This window comes from Entelurus aequoreus, linkage group LG19 (assembly GCF_033978785.1).
Source record: "Entelurus aequoreus isolate RoL-2023_Sb linkage group LG19, RoL_Eaeq_v1.1, whole genome shotgun sequence".
Lineage (NCBI taxonomy): Eukaryota > Metazoa > Chordata > Actinopteri > Syngnathiformes > Syngnathidae > Entelurus > Entelurus aequoreus.
The window spans coordinates 37,402,285-37,426,036 of record NC_084749.1 but is presented as its reverse complement, the minus strand read 5'-3'; the positions used below and the strand labels follow the sequence as shown (position 1 = coordinate 37,426,036).

General features: G+C 36.6%; 1 protein-coding gene across 7 annotated transcripts in view; it reads right to left on the bottom strand.

The window, feature by feature from the left end:
- The window catches only part of arid3a (AT-rich interactive domain 3A), a 143,537-nt gene extending 131,353 nt beyond the window's left edge, over positions 1 to 12,184 (bottom strand). For 4 of the 7 annotated variants that reach the window (XM_062028484.1, XM_062028486.1, XM_062028482.1 and 1 more), the window contains exon 1: positions 11,814 to 12,086. The gene's annotated coding sequence lies outside the window, so the exon portion shown is untranslated. Of the gene's footprint in view, positions 1 to 11,170; positions 11,435 to 11,813; positions 12,087 to 12,138 lie in introns of those variants that run through there. The other 3 variants (XM_062028489.1, XM_062028487.1, XM_062028483.1) reach the window with 2 other exon arrangements.
- Positions 12,185 to 23,752: the final 11,568 nt, after the last annotated feature.

Here is a 23,752-nt window from a genome sequence, read left to right as displayed (position 1 = left end):
AAAGTACTTAAACACACAATTAAACCTTTTGACCAAGTTTTTTTTTTTTAAATAATTAAAATCGACAAACTTTTACAAAACCCACTATTTTGCATATTTTGTGTTTCTTATGCTTCACTGACAGTGTTTTAGTCTTAGTATTTTATCTGTTTTAATGGCTAAGCTTTTATTGTTTTAAATATTGGTTTGCACTGTCCCACTTTAAGATGTATCTATATCAGGGGTGTCAAACTCATTTTAGATGGGGGGCCACATGGAGAAAAATCTACTCCAAAGTGGGCCCTGGTAAAATCACGGCGCGATAACTTAAAAATAAAGACAACTTCAGATTGTTTTTTTGTTTAAAAATAGAACAAGCACATTCTGAAAATGTACAAATCATAATGTTGTTGGGTTGGGTTTTTTTACTCATACATGTTGCGGTTAATAGTATTCTATCTTTATTTGTCGTTATTTATACTTTCTGAATAAATTATGTGATAATGTTCATCAGTCAACTCGTTGGTGTTATTTTTAAATCTATCAAGATAAAACAATTATATCAAAATCAAATTACAGGATGTTATTTGTGTAGTTTTCTCATTTTCCTCGACTGGTACACTAACATCATGTGGGTTTTTTTTTTTACATATGTAGTATCATCTACAAAGATGCAAAGAATTGCTTTTGCGACATCTAGTGGACACATTTAAAACAACAGTTTCTTTCACTCAAAAATTTTGGCTCATTTTTATACTTAGCAAACTCATCCCGCGGGCCGGATGAAACCTGTTTGTGGGCCTGATCCGGCCCGCAGACCATACATTTCACAACCCTGATCTATATGAAAAGTGTGTAAGAAATAAATCTATTATTATTATTTAGTATTTCTGGCAGGCGTTGTGGCGTCCTACTCTGTTCAGTGGTTCTTGAACGCATCGAAAAAACGCCTATGTCTCGTGCCCCTAGGATAGAACGATCACTCTGTTCAAAGAAAGCACAGCTTGCAGGTTCAATGTGCACAACTAAATATCTTAGTTGCTCAGACAACAATGTTTTTATAAGTTTAGATTGCGGTATGTAATTTTTTTTTAATAGGGAAAGACGTTAATGTCTCCTGTTGTCATTTTAGCATTTAAGCTAGTGAGCTGGCGCCTGTCAATCCCTGAGTTTATCAGAGCGCAGTTATCAATCACGGTTTTTAGATAACTTTAATTTAGACAGTCGGAAGTTTTACTGCGGTTATGATTACCGTACTTTCCGGACTATAAGCCGCTACTTTTTCCTATGCTTTGAAACCTGCAGCTTATAAACCGGTGTGACTACTTTATGGATTTTTCCTTGCTAACGGCCATAATGTTTTGTATTCAACAAATACATTTTCATATTACACTGAAAAGGTGTGTTATTGTTTGTGCGGGTTGAAAATGTACTCGTTTTGTGCTTTGAACCGGAATTATAACCGTCCGTAGTGTTTCTAATCGTACGTATTCTTCATTCATAACTCTAAGCAACATTTGTAAGTTTTATAATATAACTAAAACAATTCATATTTAGTAAACCGTCCCATGTGTGATGTCTGTAGGAGTGTTTCCAAGCACATTTGTACGTGCCATCGTAATATCAAGCGAGCGTCGTTAGCATTTGCGAATATGCTAACACGTTTACAAGTGTCTGTGTTAGTATTATTAACTTTCAATGGCATTCTTTCTGTATTGTTTCAGTTTCGTAAGTTCACCAAAACGTCACCGTGGAGTTATTGAGTCTGTTTAGCTAATTAGAGAGCTAGCTTCCGCAGCTAGTGGGTCCATGACGCTGACTTCTGTTTTGTTTGATCAGCCGTTTTACTGCTGTGTGACAACCACCGTTCGGAAACAATTAGGGTATGTCAATAAGCATTTACAAAATCTTGCATACGGGTACATATCTGCGGCTTATAGTCAGTAATATATGTAAAAAAAAAAAAGTCTTCTAAAATTTGGTGGGTGCGGCTTAAATACCGATGTGCTCTATAGCCCGGAAAATACGGTAATATCGTTGATTGTTACAACCCTAATCACTATACAAACAGCACCATTGGGATGTCAGCATTCCTGGTATCATATGATATTTTTGATACAAAATATACGACATAAGTACCGTATTTTTCGGACTATAAGTCGCAGTTTTTTTCATAGTTTGGCCGGGGGTGCGACTTATACTCAGGAGCGACTTATGTTTGAAATTATTAACACATTACCGTAAAATATCAAATAATATTATTTAGCTCATTCACGTAAGAGACTAGACGTATAAGATTTCATCGAATTTAGCGATTAGGAGTGACAGATTGTTCGGTAAACGTATAGCATGTTCTATATGTTATAGTAATTTGAATGACTCTTACCATAATATGTTACGTTAACATACCAGGCACGTTCTCAGTTGGTTATTTATGCCTCATATAACGTACACTTATTCAGCCTGTTGTTCACTATTCTGAAGTGCTGATAGCAACCCAACCTAACCCCCCCCCCCCCTCCATCCCAACCCCCTCCACATGCCACCCCCTGGATTGTAAATAATGTAAATAATTCAATGTATATACTCTGATGATTAACTTGTGTGATGACTGTATTATGATGATAGTATATATTATACCATATACCATTGTACCATTTAGTGGTCAATTGTACGGAATATGTACTGTACTGTGCAATCTACTAATAAAAGTTTCAATCAATCAATCAAAACAAAATCTGTTGTATTGCGTGAGGATTTTGATTTATGGATAGAAAAAGGGATTTATATTCCATTTGTGGCAGTTCAGATGTCATTTCGGCAGACTCCCGCAAATAAATGAATTTAAGTGATTAGTGTAACGAGGCAAATTGTTATTTGGTAAATGTTCCATCGCAAATTGGTAGGCTTTTTTCTGCGGAGAGATTCCTCAGCACTGTCATAAAATTGGAATTTAGCATTGCTGGCAGGACGCCAACACAACGCTGCAAGGCATGTGTTACTCAACCAAACATCCCAACTTTCTGTTACGCCTTCCTGTCCCCTCGGACGTTTGTAAAGAACGGCGAGGCGCAAAAGACGCCAGGAACAGCTGTGTATAAAAGTGGCTGCCACCCCCATTTTCTCTCGTTCTATTATTTGTGTGTCAAAATATCCTATTCGTGACATGACACATGTGTTCAAATGATCTTTCAACATGCCTAGGATATTTCATAACCATGTTCCCACTTAGTGGTGGTGCTTACCAAACTTTTACACAAGACATTGCACTGTCTCGGCTGGACCTGAGCTCTAAAATGGTAACACTCGAGTAGATAACTTTTGTAGGAAGCCGGTCTGACTGAGGTACGCCAACACCGTTCCACCCAAAATGTGAAATTGTGACGCCAACCACAGACCAAATTAGTACTGCGTGTGCCTGTGACAAAACTGCCAATACATTTTTGGAAACTTGAATTGAAAATCATTTTAGATGGTTGAAAAGAAGGTTGTTGTTTTTTTTGCACAAATAAACGGAGGAATTTTCCTCCCAACCAGTCAAAGCAGCAAAAACATTACCATCGCTCTCCTGGCATGTTGGACTTGTCGACTGGATGTTTGGACTTGACTCGTCTTAAACTCAGTCTCTCGCGCTTAACTCACTTTTTAACCCACACACTCAATTTTAGCTTCAACATTTGATGTTGCACTTTTCTTTTCTTTTTTTACACATCGATAAACAACAATGGGATTTGATTATTAGAGGTGGGGAAAATTATGAATTTTCCGATGCATCACGATTAGAACATTGCCGATTCATAAATTGATGAACAAATGTCCAAACATTGATTATTTACGTATGTTGAAGTAATACAGACAGGTGTGAAGTGTGAATTATATTTATATCGCGCTTTTCTCTAGTGACACTTTTACATAGTGAAACCCAATATATAAGTTACATTTAAACCAGTGTGGGTGGCACTGGGAGCAGGTGGGTAAAGTGTCTTGCCCAGGGACACAACAGCAGTTACTAGGATGGCAGAAGCGGGGATCGAACCCGGAACCCTCAAGTTGCTGGCACGGCCACTCTACCAACCGAGCTATACCTCCCCAGATCTAAAATGCGGCATTAATGCTAATGACTAACTAACCATGGGAGAAATATTATCGAACATTCTTTTAACTTTATGTGTTAGCGTGGACTAGTGTTGTCCCGATACCAATATTTTGGTATTGGTACCAAAATGTATTTCGATACGTTTCTAAATAAAGGGGGACCACAAAAAATTGCATAATTGGCTTTATTTTAACAAAAAATCTTAGGGTACATTAACCATATGTTTCTTATTGCAAGTTTGTCCTTAAATAAAATAGTGAACATACAAGACAACTTGTCTTTTAGTAGTAAGTAAGCAAACAAAGGCTCCTAATTAGTCTGCTGACATATGCAGTAACACAGACCTGGGCATTCTGCGGCCCGCGGGCCGCATCCGGCCCTTTGTGCGTCCCTGTCCGGCCCGCGTGAGGCCAATTATAAATTACAAAATAAATTTTAAAAAGTATCTATGTCGAGTGTGCAATACAACGGTGCTGCTTTTGTTTGGAAAATCGTTATTTGTATTACTTCCGTGTGGACGTATGCGTGTGCGTGATTGTGAGTGAATGTGAACAGCTGCAATCATAAAATAACAAAATAAAGTTGAAAAAACATGTATGTCGTGCTGCTTTTATTTTGAAAAGTATTATTTATGGGCGTGTGTCCGTGTGTAACCTGTGAGTGAAGGTGCACATGCAGCGACAAGTGATGCACGGTTTACACCCGAGACGCTAAAAAGAGAAAAGTTGATGAAGAATGGCGTGTTTCCAACAAGACATGGACTGCAAAGCAACATTCCCTCTAAGGTGCGCGCCTGCGCAATTGCGCACTGTTCAAGCGTCTGCTGCGCGCAGCAAATATATGCCGCGCACCAAATCAAATCCCATCTGAATTCTAAACAAAATAAACATATTTATTCTATGTAATTTTGCAATGCAACTTTGAGTGACAGTGACAACAAGCGGCCCTAACGGTGTTCGTCAACACCGTTCAATTGAACACCGTTCAATTATTGTAACGTCTATCGAGATGCTTCGAGGACAGGAATTATATCGATCACTTTATTGAGCAAAACTGTTTATATTCGGACATAACCACACCAAAAACATGAGTAAAACAATTCTATCTCGAAAAACTAGTCATTTTCTGCCGTACAAACCAGGCCAAAACCAACTTGTCATCTGTCACCAACACGCATAGCACTAAACCACTGGTGCGTGTATGGCCACACAAAAAGTCGGACAACTCAAACACCACACAAAGTTACACTATGACTCCTCAGTCATACGTGCGCTTATTTTACTGTCATTTATTATTAATGTTAATTTATTTATATTAGTCATGGAATGCTGTTACACACACTATGTTGAAGTATTACTATTATTATTAATTATTATTATTATTATTATTATTATTTATCTTACGGTATATATCAAAAATAATGAGCAAAATGTAATTGAAATATTGTCGATGTGGCCCTCCAGCAGTGCTCGGGTTGCTCATGCGGCCCCCGGTAAAAACTAATTGCCCACCCCTGCAGTAACATATTGTGTCAATTACCATTCTATTATTTTGTCTACATTATTAAGGGCAAATGGTAGAAAATTTATTATTAATCTACTTGTTCATTTTAGGGCTGCAACAACTAATCGATTAAACCGATTAAAATCGATTATTAAAATAGTTGCCGATTAATTTAGTCATCGATTCGTTGGATCTATGCTATGCGCAGTTTTTTTTTGTTGTTGTTTTTTTAATACTTTTTTTTTTTTTTAATAAACCTTTATTTGTAAACTGCAACATTTACAAACAGCTGAGAAACAATAATCAAAATAAGTATGGTGCCAGTATGCTGTTTTTTTTCCAATAAAATACTGGATAGGGTAGAAATGTAGTTTGTCTCTTTTATCCGATTATTAATCGATTAATCGAAGTAATAATCGACAGATTAATCGATTATCAAATGAATCGTTAGTTGCAGCCCTAGTTCATTTACTGTTCATATCTGCTTACTTTCTCTTTTAACATGTTATATCTACACTTCTGTTAAAATGTAATAATCACTTATTTTTCTGTTGTTTGGATGCTTTACATTAGTTTTGGATGATACCACAAATTTAGGTATCAATCAGATACCAAGTAGTTACAGGATCATACATTGGTCATATTCAAAGTCTGTATGTGTCCAGGGACATATTTCCTGGGTTTATAAACATAATATAAATAATAATGAATCTGAAATAGTGAAAGATGCAAAGAATAAATGTTTTGTACACTTCAAAAGAAGCCTGATAGGAACCATGTTACAGCAGAGAGTAACCAGCTAGGAGGTAAATTAGCAGAAGATTAATAAATCAGGAGAGACAGTAATATCCACACAGTACGGCAACAGGTCTGTCAGCCATAGATATGAATGGGATAGACGACGCACACGGTTTTAGAAGGCACAAAAATTAAACAAAGAATCCCTACTCACCAAGTAGGGACATATCTGGTCTTGCATAAACCGTACTTTCCGGGCTATAGCGCGCACTGGTATATAATGCCACAAATTTGAGAAGAAATGTATATTTTTTACATATATTAGCCGCACCGGACTACCGTATTTTTCGGAGTATAAGTCGCTCCGGAGTATAAGTCGCACCGGCCGAAAATGCATAATAAAGAAGGAAAAAAACATGTATAAGTCGCACTGCATAAGTCGCATTTTTTGGGGAAATGTATTTGATAAAACCCAACACCAAGAATAGACATTTGAAAGGCAATTTAAAATAAATAAAGAATAGTGAACAACAGGCTGAATAAGTGTACGTTAAATGACGCATAAATAACCAACTGAGAACGTGCCTGGTATGTTAACGTGACATATTATGGTAAGAGTCATTCAAATAACTATAACATATAGAACATGCTATACGTTTACCAAACAATCTTTCACTCCTAATCGCTAAATCCCATGAAATCTTATACGTCTAGTCTCTTACGTGAATGAGCTAAATAATATTATTTGATAGTTTCCGGTAATGTGTTAATAATTTCACACATAAGTCGCTCCTGAGTATAAGTCGCACCCCCGGCCAAACTATGAAATAAACTGCGACTTATAGTCCGAAAAATACGGTATAAGCCGCAGATATATGAAAGATTTTTTAAATGTTTACTTACATACCTCAATATTTTCCACACGGTGCTCGTAACACGGCAGCAAAACGGCTGATCAAACAAAACAGAAGTCATCGTCATAGACCCGCTAACTGCGGAAGAGAGCTATTCAATCAGATAAACAGACTCAATAACTCCACGGTGACGTTTTGGTGAATTTTACGAAACTGGAACGATACAAAAAGAATGCTATTGTAAGTTAATACTACTAACACAGACACTTGTAAACATGTTAGCATATTCGCTAATGCTAACGAGGCTAGCTTGATTACATTACAATAGCACGTACAAATATGCATTAAAAACACTCCTACAGACATCACACATGGGACGGTTAAGTAAGTATGAATTGTTTTAGTTACATTGTAAAACTTACAAACGTTTCTTGGAGTGAGGAATGAAGAATCCTTTCGAGTAGAAACGGTATGGCTAATACTTCAGTTCAAGGAGCGAAACAGGAAGTACATTTTCACCTCAAAACACCTGCAGTGAGAGAATCAAACCACAAACAATAGCTGTGTCCCAATTCAGGGTCTGCATCCTTCGAAGGGCGAATTTGAAGGCCGCTTACGTCACAACGCTGCGCGAAGGCTGTCCCAATTTATTCAAATTGCGCCCTCCTTTTCCCTGTATTCGGAGGATGCACTGCGACTATCCTTCGTAGCCTCCCATATCCCAAGATGCTTTGCGCGCCTTTGTTCAACCCGGATCTTTTTGACAATGGCGGCAAATACAAGCACCGGCACCGGCAGCGAATACACTTTCAATTGTAAGTATCCTCCGCAGCCTAGACTGTCTCATTTAACAACGGGTGACGCATCCTTCGGAGGTGCCTCCGAAGGTCCAGCCTTCTGCGGCTGCGTAGGCCGGTTCCTCCGAAGGATGCAGACCCTGAATTGGGACAAGCTAATAACACACATTTTCAGTGTATCTGTCTGTGTTTAAAAAAACTATTTGTTGAATACAAAACATTATAACCACTAGCAAAGAAAAATACATAAATTAGCCGCACCGTTTTATAAGCCGCAGGGTACAAAGCGTAGGAAAAAAGTATATATAATATATAGGTATGTGTGTGTGTTGTGCGCACTAAATCCGCACAATAGCCAGAGGAGGAGCCTTTTAGACATATTATTAATGTTAATAATAATCAAATGTTGGATATATAGAATATCTCAAAATAATATATGCTATATTAACAATATACACTATAATGATATGAAATATAATAATTAAAAAATGGATAAATAATCGATTTAGAATTGAATCACAGCTCCTGAATCGTAATCAAATCATGACGTGCCCAAAGATTCCCACCTCTATTGATTATGGATGGATGGGGCCAGTGACCTCACCCACCCCCCTCCAGTCCATCAGAGGTATGACTAAAGGCAGGGGTGTCAAAAATAGTTGTTGTTTTTTTAAGCGCCCCATTTCCTGTTTTTTTTGCTACTGGCAGGGGGTCTCAGAACATCACCCCAGCAAAGAGCGGGGAGCTACTGTGCAGTAGTACCTCCACTTACAAGCTTTAACTGGTTCTGTGACGGAGCTCTTAACTCAAAACTAGTGCTATCATATGATTACATTCATCAGATGAATCACAAATTAATCATAAACTGTGCGTATTTTAATTAACTTTAAAAAATAACCCAATATTTTGCCACAAAATGCTATGTTATTGTCCGAATGTTATTTTTTTAATGTTTTCCTTGACTGCAGGTTATTCATTTGCTGAAACTTGCTAACAGATGTGCCCAAGGGCCGGTGGTCCCTGGTTCCCTGGGCACCGCACCTGCCGTTTTAGGTTGGCTAACTGGGTGGCTGGGGCCGTACTTTGGCTCCCGCACACACTGGGAGACAAATATATTGTACATACAAATGCACACACATACTCACTTACACACAATTATACATACATATATACACACACACGTATACTCATTCATTAATACATGCATAGGCGCATTGGTACTTACCCACATACATAGGTACCTACGCTCCCACATACATACACAAATACAGTACATACAGCCACACGCACATTCACTGTACAAACATACATATTACATATACACACGCACATGCATACATACACTCATGCATATAATCACATTTCATCAAACATATTACCGTTGTTCCCCTAGGGAAAACTGGGTAACACACTGCACACTGACAAAGCTTAACCTATTGCTACTATAACAATCTACAAGGTTAATACAGTTCGCTTCTCTTTCTTGCCCTCCAGGGGTCTGCTTGATTTTGTATTTCAAGTTATCATTACATATATGTCATGAAGCATTATGCTCGTGAGTATGTCCAGGGGCCTCACGTAACAAGAGTTGCATGAATTTCCTACTAAAAATGGACATACATTTCAATTCATAAAACGGCGTACGCAAGTAAAAATTCGGATGTATTAAAGTCCAAGCAAATGTCTTTGTTATATCGCAATCAACTTTGAAATTGGCTGCAGACATGTGTGGCTTGGCACGACCACTTATAAATACGCAAATCATTATTGAAAATAGCCATGTGCTCGGCACGGTCTGAACAATCACAAGTCAGTAGCAGGTGCTTCTTTCTGTGTTTGGAGAAAATGGCAGAGCCATTGTCAGTGTCATAGCAGTGTCTCCGAGAAATCAACGCAGGCTAAAATAAATTTTAAAAAAATGGCCGTGTCAGGAAAAAAGTGAACAAAAAGATAAATGTGTGTGGGCAAAATTGACTTGTGGAAATGAGAGCTGCACCCCGTTTGAAAAGATAGTCGCTACGATGATACGTAAAACTTTATAAAGGAGGTGGGTGACTGATTACTCTGTGGTAAAATACTTTTTGTAAGTTACAACATGTGTTTATACAGTACTTTGCTCACATGAGTCAAATTAGTTTCATGTGAAACCACCCACCCCGGAGCCGTGCAAAATTAAGGCTGGGCCGATAAAGCGATATCAATATGTATAGCAATAAACACGCAATTAATATCAATGAAAAATGTGTACATATGTATTTTGTGTATATATATATATATATATATATATATATATATATATATATATATATATATATATATATATATATATATATATATATATACATACACATACACATACAGGTATACACATATATTTCTTTATTTGGGTCGGAAGAAACCGGAACCGGTTGGTCTGCTAATCTGGTAAAAGAGGAAGTGATCAGTGAGCAATAGAAGGGGCACGCTAAACAGCCAATCGCGTAACAGTATCAACTACCAACTAGCTGTTTCACTGTTGATTCTCTGCATGAAGAAAAACGAGTGCCGAAGACAGTGAATAAATTGTCAATAAAACAATAAGTCCCCTTGACGTGTGGCAGTTTTTTGCATTTTTTCCAAACGGACCGTAGTACTTTTCCGCACTTATCTTTTCTTTTCAACCATCGTCCGTCGCCTATTTGGATGTACAACAAAAACAACAGGTAGGGACTCAAGTGCAGGACTGTGTAAATATAATAAATAACAAAATATAACAAATGTGCTACTTTAAAATAATAATTTGGTCCACTTGAATAAGAATAGCAGACCAAATTAAATGTTACACAGACCACGCAACTTCCTGGTTTCTCCGAGTTTACGCTTGGCACTATATTGTTACACTTTATTAACCATTTCTTACATATTTAAAGAGGTTATTGTTAAGTGTATATATTGTGGTTTTAGAATTGTGTTTACATTGATAGTTTGGAGTGTTGTCCATGCTTGTGTTGACATTTCCTTTTTGCCTTGATAGCTGAGGAAGGTTACGCTTGAAATATTAACATTTCATGTATTTTACCTTGGTCCATATTTAACATAGGTCATAACAAATATCAGTACTTGTTGACATCGACTTATTTAAAAAAAAACAAAAAAACTTATAACGTGATACAGTTTTCAGCCACTAGTCATTGTACCCCTAAAGCCCCACTTTTCTCGCTCACCTTTATCCGCCATGAGATGTAGAATGTTTCATATCAGGCAGTAGAATGTTACACAATCTTCTGGCGCCTGACGTTTGGGGAAAGTCAGCAACTTTCCAATCGGTGCCTTTAGATTGGAGCCATGACAGAACGCCATGTGAAATCGCGTTAATTAGCCGTTTCCCCCCCTCGAATCACAACACATGAGCGGTTTGTTTATCCGTTATCTCGCCTCCAGCTTACTCGTTAAGACTGTTAATAATAATCTCGCTTGGAGCCGAGCTGTGTTTGGACACCGTGGCAGCGTCAAGTGAAATGTTAGCTGGTTAATGCTCGAAATCTTGTTGACATGTTGACACTGCCCAATTGATGTATTTTTTTGGGGGGGGAACACGTATTTATAAGATTTCAAGTCATGTTTTGTGGGGTTGAATAGTGCGACACTACGGCGGAAGGGCAAAATGCATACGCGGGGTGACATATGGCACTGGCTACATCCGCCGCTCTGGCGATAGGCTATTGATCTCCATCAAGCCGTTTGATAACGTATCGATAAAAAATAGTCATTTCGAAAAAAGAAAAAAAAAAGCACAAACTCAAAAAATGACATTACCAACATTTAGCAAGATATGACATTATATATATATATATTTTTTAAACTTACCACTTCGACTTCCGCTAGTTGTTCACACTCTTTGAGACCGGAAGAAGCATTCCTGATTCCCCCGACACTGACCCCCCACCCTAAATGACACTCCGCGGGGGGGGAAAGCTCCACGCACCGGAAGGAGACAGATGGCGCTGGTGTTTATCTGCTACGAGTAAACTGGTCGCATGTGACTGCATGATATCTGTCCGTCCGGCCTCGGCGTGTAATTGTGTTGTGTCGGGAGGTTTGGCTGTCGATGTGAGAGAGCCCACGGAGGCGTGGGGAAGTCACACGGTGCCGCCATTGGTTGACAAACAGCAATCAAATGCAAATTCCTAACCTCTGAATCAGCAGGGGCCAGCCCCTCAGTCCGCCATCACCCCCACCGCCCGGAGCAAGGGGGGGTTAGAGGTGGGCGGATCGATCCAAATATCGGTAGTATTGATACCGCGCGCGTGTCAATATTGGACCGATACTACCTGGATGAAACCGATATTTTTTAAAGTTTATTATCACGACTGTCTTGTGGGTTTGCTAAAAAATAAAATAAAAAACATGTTTAAAAACTGTTAAGGAATTAGTCCTCGGACATAGGACAGTGATTAGGGGCATATTTTATGTCGTCCCCTTACTATAGGTAAGAGATAATCAACTAAATTGTTTTTGGGGGCCACATATGTCCTGAAAAAATTTGATGTTTCGTGAAAAAAAAAGCAACCGGTTGTGTTTTAATGACATTTTCAGAAAAGGTCCGAATTATGGTCCTGGAACAAGGGCTTGTGTAGTTTTTAGTATTATTCATGTGTGAGCTTGTCAAAATACTTATTGTAAGGAAGAGAGTTAGAGTTAGAGTTTGAGTTTATTTCGAACATGCAAGCATACAACATGATACATCACAATTTCCAGTCTCTCTTTTCAACATGTTCGAAAAGGAGTAGGAAGAAGCAGAGCTTATTTAATCCTACCCCTTTTCTTTACATAACAGTTGCTGGAACTTTTTTATTCACTTCCTGTTCTCAATTTATTCACAATAAACTCCATAGGTAATCACAATAAAAAATAAATAAATAAATAATAGTAAGAATTTAATAATAATAATTGGTGAAGAAAGTCATATTTCATATGATGAGATAAGTAAGATTACTTTAAGAATGAATGAATGAATGGATGAATTAAATTGAAAATGTTTGTCATGGTTCTTCTTCTTTGTACTTTGTAAACACTTTGAGTTTGAAGAGTTTCTTGAAGTGGATCATATTAGTACATTGTTTGATTGCTTTGCTTAATCCATTCCATAATTTAATTCCACATACTGATATACTGATAGTAGTTGTTTTAGAGTTGGGACACGATGGACAGATTCCGGCCAGATAATCCTTTAATCATCTTTTTGCTGAAAGGTAGATGTGATTGTGAACGTGTGTGTGCGTGTGTGTGTGTGTGTGTGTGTGTGTGTGTGTGTGTGTGTGTGTGTGTGTGTGAGTGTGTGTGTGTGTGTGTGTGTGTGTGTGCGTGTGTGTGGTCTAAACAAATAGAGAAAAAAGGAAAAATTACAATCCAATTATATACGCATTAATAGGCAGTAATATAGATGTATATGCATACCTAATATAATATAATATAAAGGTGTGCATAACAACAACATATATATGACGTTGACATTCATTATGGCGCCGTAGAGTGGAGAGTAGTGGTTCTCATACTTGGCTCTCCGAGCACCGATCATAATGACCAACATTAAAATACAGTAGCGTAGTAGGCCTAAGTATTTATTAAAAACAAGGAAGTAGTTTTGTACGGTATGCCGGTATTAGTATAGTACCGCAATACTAATTAATCATATTCTGTACTATACCGCCTCTGAAAAGTACCGGTCAAATGCCACATCCACTGTAATGATACCCCAAATACAGTAGCGTAGATACTACTTTGGTTACGTCAAATTTTTTGGCATCACAACATCTTCTTTCGTTTTTTTTTGGTTTTTTTAATATTATGTTTATAAACTCAGGAAATATGTCCCTGGACACATGAGGACTTTGAATGAATGATCCTGTAACTACTTGGTATCGGATTGATACCCACATTTGTGGTATCATCCAAAACTAATGTAAAATACCAAACAACAGAAGAATAAATGATTATTACATTTTAACAGAAGTGTAGATAGAACATGTTAAAAGAGAAATTAAGCAGATATTAACAGTAAATGAACATGTAGATTAATAATTCATTTTCTACCACTTGTCCTTAATAATGTTGACAAAATAATAGAATGGAAAATGACACAATATGTTACTGCATATGTCGGCAGACTAAATTAGGAGCCTTTGTTTGTTTACTTACTAATAAAAGACAAGTTGTGTTGTATGTTCACTATTTTATTTAAGGACAAACTTGCAATAAGAAACATATGTTTAATGTACCCTAAGATTTTTTGTTAAAATAAAGCCAATAATGCAATCTTTTGTGGTCCCCTTTATTTAGAAAAGTACTGGAAAGTATCGAAATAATTTTGGTACCGGCACCAAAATATTGGTATCGCGACAACACTACAATGAAGAGGTTTTATTCAACAAGTATATTTATTGTTTTGGCCACTGTAACATTACACACAGATCGAACAGTAACACTGTGTTTGAATATAGGAAAATAGAATCCTGTACTTTAATCAAGTGATCCTTTGACCGAGCCCACGTACAAAAATATGCGTACCACAGTTTGAGAATTTCTGGTAGACCGGCGGTCGGCAACCCGCGGCTCCAGCGCCGCATGCGGCTCTTTAGCGCCGCCCTAGTGGCTCTCCGGAGCTTTTTCAAAAATGTATGAAAAATGGAAAAAGATGAGGGGAAAAAAATATATTTTTTGTTTTAATATGGTTTCTGTAGGAGGACAAACATGACACAAACCTCCCTAATTGTTATAAAGCACACTGTTTATATTAAACATGCTTCACTGATATTTGGCGAGCGCCGTTTTGTCCTACTAATTTCGGCGGCCCCTGAACTCACCGTAGTTTGTTTACATGTATAACTTACTCCGACTTTCTAAGACGTGTTTTATGCCTCGTCTTTTTCTGTCTCATTTTGTCCGCCAAACTTTTAACGTTGTGCATGAATACACAAAGGTGAGTTTTGTTGATGTTATTGACTTGTGTGGAGTGCTAATCAGACATATTTGGTCACTGCATGACTGCAAGCTAATTGATGCTAACATGCTATTTAGGCTACATATATGTACATATTGCATCATTATGCCTCATTTGTAGGTATATTTGAGCTCATTTAGTTTCCTTTAAGTCCTCTTAATTCAATTTACATCTCATGACACACTATCGGTATGTAATATGGTTTTTAATTTTTTGCGGCTCCAGACAGATTTGTTTTTGTATTTTTGGTCCAATATGGCTCTTTCAACATTTTGGGTTGCCGACCCCTGGTATAGACAAACAACCAGCCAAGCATTTTAGGTTAATCACGGGTTTGTACCGGTTTAGTTCTGGTTTGTTTCATGGTATTTCAAAAAATGCTTGAAATAACCACAATATAGCAATGTTTTAGTTTTATCAACCTTAATATCTATGATTATTTTGTCCGAGGAAACCTTTAGCGTTGTGTAGCAAATTTTTACGGGTAGCCCATTGTCTAGTTTTATTTAGTATATTCCGGAGAGCCATTGGTCCTGCAGTGGACATTTTAATTTGGTTGATTTATTTTAAAGGAGCACTCTGCTGCTCTTCTAAGGACGTTCTGCAAAAAGAATAGTCAAAGAGCATCTCTATGAAAGCACTCTAGTGTTTAAGAATCGGCTGCAAAAATGTGAGTCTCTCACAAGTCTTTTGAACTGAATTTACGGGCCACCAGTTGAATCATGAAAACGAGAGGACCTAAAATGGAACCTTGAGGAACACCACCAGTATAACGAAAGAAGAACAAATGACTACTGACTGCATCTGAAGTAAACAAGCTACAGCAACATCTTACTTACATAAATCACATTATAAAAAACGTGTAACTTCCGAAAAAGAGAGGACTTAAAGGGGAGCCTTGAGGAACACCTCAGTTATGTCCATCATTCTATGTTTGCGGGCAAGGTTAAAATATCAATGCAAGGATCTCTCAATGTGTTAACAGTTGTGAAGTGAATTATATTTATATAGCGCTTTTCTCTAGTGACTCAAAGCGCTTTTACATAGTGAAACCCAATATCTAAGTTACATTTAAGCCAGTGTGGGTGGCACTGGGAGCAGGCGGGTAAAGTGTCTTGCCCAAGGACACAACGGCAGTGACTAGGATGGCGGAAGCGGGGATCGAACCTGGAACCCTCAAGTTGCTGGCACGGCCACTCTACCAACCGAGCTATTGTACAACTCCTGTTGTGCAAGTTCCTTTGTACAACAGGAGCACTCTAGTGTTTTTAGGAGTTCACAAGTTTTGAACTGAACTCTGGGGGCCAGTATGGTGTCCTTCCCGGGCCCCCGGGCTGCTAGTTAAAATAGCCCTGCTATAGACAGATCACACGCTGTGGGTAGGACCCCACGATCCATGTGGGGCCTAGTTTTGCCTGAATAAGCACTTGTAAAATGTTAATATAGGAAACATATTCCTAGCCCCTACTGAACAGATGTTCTGAGATCAAATCAATGTATTTCCCCAGAGTTTGATTAAAAAAACTATAAAAGATGTTTTACATAAACAAAAAAAAAGTGTGATTACATTTTTTGCAGTGGGGGTGGGAGGGGCTCCAAAAAACGGCCCTCAATAAAAGGAATAATTGTATTATTTTGTTGATATCGTTACAGCATTATCGTAAATTGTGTTCAATTGTTCACAAAAAAGTGTGTGTTTTATTCTGAATATATTCATGATCAACACAACAAAGGCAAAAATCACAAAATCATTTGATAAAGTACCAGATCCCTATCAAACTTCGTAGTATCACTCACCTTTACTAAATGCACAATTGGAAACAATAGGGGTTGGCGATACTGTTGTCGATCCGATACCAAATCAATACAGGGTTTTCAGTATTTTATCAGTTCTGAAGGAAATCCAAGCGTCCAGCAGCATGTTTTGGAACAAAAAACATTCGTAAAGCTTTGTACTTGTAAACTGAAAAATATTAAGATTAACAGAGCATGGTATTTATAAGGTATCATTTGTGCGAGTGTAAAATAGGTGTGTACGTACTACATATTTAAGGGTCCAGATATTCAAAGTATACTAAAAGAACAGCGTGTGTGCAGCACTTTTATCCCATGTCCTTGTTCTCTGTAACAGAAAAGTGAGTAAATAAATAATTAACAATTACATGAATAAATAAATATACCATAAGTAAGTAAACAAATTATAAATAATAATTTTTTTTAAAGGTTCAAGATGTTCATCGTAATTGTCCTTCTTTGTACTTTGTGAACACTTGTAGTTTGAACAGTCTCTTAAAGGCCTACTGAAAGCCACTACTACCGACCACGCAGTCTGATAGTTTATATATCAATGATGAAATCTTGACATTGCAACACATGCCAATACGGCCGGGTTAACTTATAAAGTGCAATTTTAAATTTCCCGCTAAACTTCCGGTTCGAAACGCCTCTGAGGATGACGTATGCGCGTGACGTCAATCATTGAAACGGAAGTATTCGGACACTATTGAAGTCAATACGAAATAGCTCTGTTTTCATGTCATTATTCCACAGTATTCTGGACATCTGGGTTGGTGAATCTGTTGCAATTTGTTCATCGCATTATGGAGAAAGAAGCTGAGCAAGCAAAGAAGAAAGTTGTCGGTGCGAAGCGTCTATTTTGCGAGGGAAGTCAGCAACACAACACAGCCGGCGCTTCTTTGTTTACATTCCCGAAAGATGCAGTCAAGATGGAAGAACTCGGACAACAGAGACTCTTACCAGGAGGACTTTGATTTGGATACACAGTTGCGATACCATGAGTACACAGCTGCGCTTCCAAACATTTGATCGCTTGCTATAACTAGCTCGAGCTAGTAGCTAGGAGCTAGCATTAGGATTAATTTGTGGCATATTAAATATAAGCCTGGTTGTGTTGTGGCTAATAGAGTATATATATGTCTTGTGTTTATTTACTGTTGTAGTCATTCCCAGCTGAATATCAGGTCACCCCCGGCTCTCACAGCATCTTCCCTATCTGAATAGCTTTAACTCCCCACTAGTCCTTCACTTGCACTTTACTCATCCACAAATCTTTCATCCTCGCTCAAATTAATGGGGAAATCGTCGCTTTCTCGGTCCGAATCTCTCTCACTTCATGCGGCCATCATTGTAAACAATAGGGAACTTTGCGTATATGTTCAACTGACTACGTCACGCTACTTCCGGTAGGGGCAAGCCTTTTTTTATCAGATACCAAAAGTTGCAATCTTTATTGTCGTCGTTCTATACTAAATCCTTTCAGCAAAAATATGGCAATATCGCGAAATGATCAAGTATGACACATAGAATAGATCTGCTATCCCCGTTTAAATAAAAACATTCATTTCAGTAGGCCTTTAAACTGAATCATATTGGTGCTTTGTTGGATTTCTTTGGTTAATCCATTCCATCATTCAATTCCACATACAGATATGCTAAAGGTCTTAAGTGTTGTACGTGCACACACATGTTTTAAATTAGATTTTCCTCTAAGGTTATATTTCTCCTCTTTTGTTGAGAAGAATTGTTGTACATTCTTGGGTAGCAGGTTATAGTTTGCTTTGTACATCATTTTAGTTGTTTGCAAATGCACCAAATTGTTGAATTTTAATAATTGTGATTCAATAAATAAAGGGTTTGTATGTTCTCTATATCCAACATTATGTATTATTCTAATTGATCTTTAAGACCGTTAGTGAATGAAGTGCACATTTGTAGTGTGGAGAGAGTGTTTAGCATGTTCCCATTATGTATTGTACTGGATTTCAATGGGCATCATTTTGAATTATGTGTGGTGTTTGGACATGTTTTGTAATGTCCACAAAGTTCAGTGAGCAGGTTGGTTATGTGTAAACCATGTGTGTAGACTTTTTATGTTGGTTGCAGTTTGCACCATGAGTGGAAAATTTTATTAAGTTTGGGTCATACAAATAAATTCTGCTCTGTGTGCACTACACGTGTAAAATCCATGGTCATTAATCTGATCTACTGAAGTTGTCCACATGATAGCAGTTAAGTTTGGTTGCTGCAAATTTTCTGCTATCTTAAATGAAGCTGCAGGCTGCCCCACGGAGCAGACTCCTTATTAAATGTGTGACGTCTCGCGGGCCAAACTGAAGACGCCGGCGGGCTGCACCTGGCCCGTGGGCCGTATTTTGGACACCACTGATATAGACTATAGAGGTGCAACATGAATAGTAAGAAGCTGCATGGTATTTTAGGTGTATTTTCGTTGTGTTTTCAATACACTAATCAGATTTTAGGCAAAAAAAAAAAAAAAAAGCCCAAAAAACGCACACCTGGGGCCGTACTTATCAAGCTTCTTAGAATTACTCTTAAGAAGTCTGCTAAGAGTTGACTTAAGAGTAAATAAATTCTTCGCTGAAAGCTGCACTTAAAAGTTAGTTATCAAGCGTCTTACTCACACTTTCAGCGAAGTGTAGGACTGAATCTTAAGTGTCACACTCAGAGCTGAATTACGACATTACTATGTGCCGTAAACGGAATTTTAGGTGACGTCATTTCTGTGTCCATAGAAATGACCAATCACGGAAGGGAATCCCTTGTCTAAGAATAAAGAAATATCTTGGAAATATTTAAGTGGACAATGGGAGTGTATATTTTGACAATAAACTACAAAATAATACAAAACAAACTAGTCCCCGCCGGCACTCACGCTACCGCTCCCTCTCTTCTGTCGCCCACACACTCACTGACGTCACTCACCTCACGGCCACACACATACGCTACTGTCATAACATTTTCTTTCCAATTCATTAATTAGGCAACTAATTTGAAACTGGTGTGGGTGGCTCTATATATACTAGCCCACTGCAGACACATGCAGAAATCAACAAAGAATCGAAAAGTATTAAATCCGTGACAAAAATAATATCCGCTCTGTCTAAACGATACCGTTTGATCAGCTGCTCGTCATCAAAAAAAAAAAAAAACATTGTTCCGTTCCCTGAACGTTCGCGCACGTCTCTCTCGCCTCAGTGCCATCCCCTGCTGGCAACTCCTAACCACTTAAGACACCGCTGAAGGTCTCCTAAATATCGTGGAGAGTAGGAGTGATTCTTAGACTTAAGAACGTTGATAAAAAGCTTTTATTCTTAAGTTTGAGAGTAGGACTAAATTTCGCAAATTCTCAGGACTTAAGTGTAAAATGGCACTCTAAGAAGCTTGATAAGTACGGCCCCTGATGTTTGCATTCATTTTTGTTAACTCTTTTGATTTCACATTTATGCATTCATGTCTTTAATTATTAAAACCCCCATTATTTTTTTCAGTTTTACAGAAAAATGTAGTAAGACACTTTTCTTCATTGTTTTATCCCCATTCAACTGTGCCTGTTGTCAGTTTTGTTTCATTCATTAGGAAAGTGTGGAAATTGTGTGCACGTTGAGGGTGGGCGATACTGCACATTTTGGTATCGATCCGATACCAAATAATAACAGGCCTATAATGGTCACTCTCCAGGGTTAATACATACAATCCTTTACAAGGTTACTAATACCGTTTTAATTACTTGTTAAAGCGTATTAAACGCAAAGCGGTTCGACAACCACAAAAATACTTTCCCCAAAAAACGGTCTTGAAAAAGAGGGGTGTCGTCTTATATTTGGGCAGTGTGTTGTTTTCTACTGTGCACTAAGTCCACGTATGCAATATATTTTATAGGCATGCAGCAGGTGAAGGATCAGAGTAAGGTGGCTGTGCAATAGTGCACGGTTCAGCACATTTGACTTTTTACCGTTCCTTTTTGTTGACGGTCCCTTGATGGAGAATTGATTGTTCATGGTGTTAAAAAAACTAAATCTAAATTATTTTATTTAATCAACATTTTACCAAGACTCGCTTTACTGAATAGACTTAGATAAATGTTATTGATCCATTTTTCCACACACTAGCTCAGTTACAAAGGATGGAAAGGGTAAGGATAGAAAGGATAACACAGGTATTAAGTAGACTAAAATGTACCATAGTAGCAGCATAAAATATAACATATGTAGTATTTACATATTAAATATACAGTATACAATACATACTGATATATCATATTTTTATATTATAACAAATCCCAATTACCATGTACAATATTACAGAATATGTAACAGCTGCAGCAACAAAAAATAAATAAATACAAATAAATTATATACTGTATATATATGTTATAATAGATAGCTTAATAGACAAATATAGAGATACTATCTATTTACATCCCTAGTTATTATGTGGTTATTTATCCAGTACATAGGTTGCATGTATAAACAAAAACAAACAAAAAAGAGTTATAAATGGCTCTATTGTTTCATTACAAGAATGAGAACTCTAAAACCCAATTTGTGGATATTTGTAACGCAATTATGTCATTTCAATGAAAAAAAGATGGGGAGAAAAGCTCATTCAATTTGAAAAAATAACGTAAATAAGCACATTGAATTATTTCGGTTAAAAAAAAAATCAGTGGAGAAAGACGGTCACAATTGTGAAGTGATGTTAAAAGTATTTTCTTTTCAAGTGTAATTTTACGCTTAAAATAGCTGGACAGTATCAGCTAAACATACTCAAATAAATATGACTGATTATATATATATATATATATATATATATATATATATATATATATATATATATATATATATATATATATATATATATATATACATATATATGAGATTAAAAAATTGAATAAGTAGATAAGGCTGTTAAATGATACACCATCAGATTAATGTCACTTTTGAATTGTGATTGATCGTGAATAATCCCAGTAAATTACTTGCTTGCACAATTTAGATTGACTTTAAAAAAGACCGCAATATTTTGACACATACTCACGTTTATTTTCAGAATATACACAAACATTTAAAAACATGATTTACTTGAATGCACATCATTTGCTTAGCAGCAAAGGTAGCAGTCTTACCTTTAGAGCAGGGGTGTCAAACTCATATTCATTGAGGACCACATCGCAGTTATGGTTGCCCTCAGAGGGCCGATTATAACAATGTGTAATATATGAATATATGAAGAAAAAAATAAATATATATATATATATATATATATTTATATACTTATATATACATACATACATACACACACACACACACCCATATATATACACACACACATATATATATATATATATATATATATATATATATATATATATATATATATATATATATATATATATATATATATATATATATATATATATATATATATATATACATATACATTAACAATTTTATTTTTTTTACATGAGCTGCAAAAAAATATTCACATTTTACTTTAAAAACTGGCAGCTCAATCACCAGAATTTTACAGTAAAAGCAGTGGGTTTTTTTTACAGCATATAAAAAATGGAATAAATGAAATGGAATGGAGAAACAATACCACTGTTTTTAGCGTTAAAAGTCAAGCAACAGAGCTGTCAGTTCTTTTTTTTTTTTTTACGTAAAAATTCTTGTTTTAATGTTTTTTTTGTTTGTTTTATAATGTTTTAGCATTGTACTGTAAATGGAAAAAACAGTACCAAAGTTGATTTTACGGTAAAAACTCAGTCGACAATTTGATTGATCATTTGTTTTGAAATCACAAGTCAAGCAGATATCTAAGTACTGTAATTATCTATATTTAAACAAAAACTATTTTTGGAAAGATATGCAATTGCATGCAGTACATGATTTGTAATGTCAAAAGGGAAAGAACAAATATATTTATTGGTAAGAAAAGATTAAGCATTTTATTAACGCATATTATTTCCAGGCTTTGACGGGCCACATAAAATAATTTGGCGGGCCAGATTTGGCCCCCGGGCCTTGAGTTTGACACCTGTGCCTTAGAGTGTGTATTTTTAAGGAAACCATTGACGGTTTAAGTAAAAGGAGCATGTGCGTTCAAAATATATGTGGTGATTAATCTGCGTTGATACATGATTAGTGAGATAATTTCTGTGATTAATCCCATGTGCTAACTTTTTATATCTGACAGTTCTAAAAATAAATCCATGCTGCACAGTTAAACACACCTACAATTTTATATTTGTTCCAGCTGTAAAAAACTGATGAATGACGAAAACAAGTCATACGTTTTTTTACTGGCCCGTTGTAAAAAAAAACAAAAAAAACGTAAATAGTACTATTTTTTGGTAACAACACATAGTATTTCAATGCTTTATATATTATATATATAATATATTATATTATTTATTATTATTATTGTCTATTGTGAGCAAACTGTGGTGCTGAATTTCCCCCAGGGATCAATAAAGTACTTTCTATTCTATTCTATTTATGTACCTTTGTTTGTGTTTTTTAAGCTTTTTCACAAAATATAAACAATAATAAAAATACTAAAATGGCTTTGATGTTTCAATATATGACTTTAGGTGGAAACATTTTGGACACCTCTGATTTTAGTGCAAGGAGATTATAACAGAATATACAGTACTGGTGTTGCATTTCTTTGCGCAACAGTGACATCAAGTGGAGAGAGACGACATTGCAGCCCACATGACATTTTAAGTTATATTGAAAGAATGGAAAGATGAGCTCAGTTAAATAAATATTTATTAAACTGTCTTTTCAGATATGGCCTGTAAGCATTCTCGTGCACATAATCATAAGAGAAAAATATATTGTTGCAATGATAGTTATAAATAAGCACCATAACACACACACACACCACCATTATGTACACAATCTTGTGTGTAAAGCTATCGGATTCAAAGGCTTTTCTAGTCCAAATGTTGACAATTTACAATATAAGTGTTGGAATATGT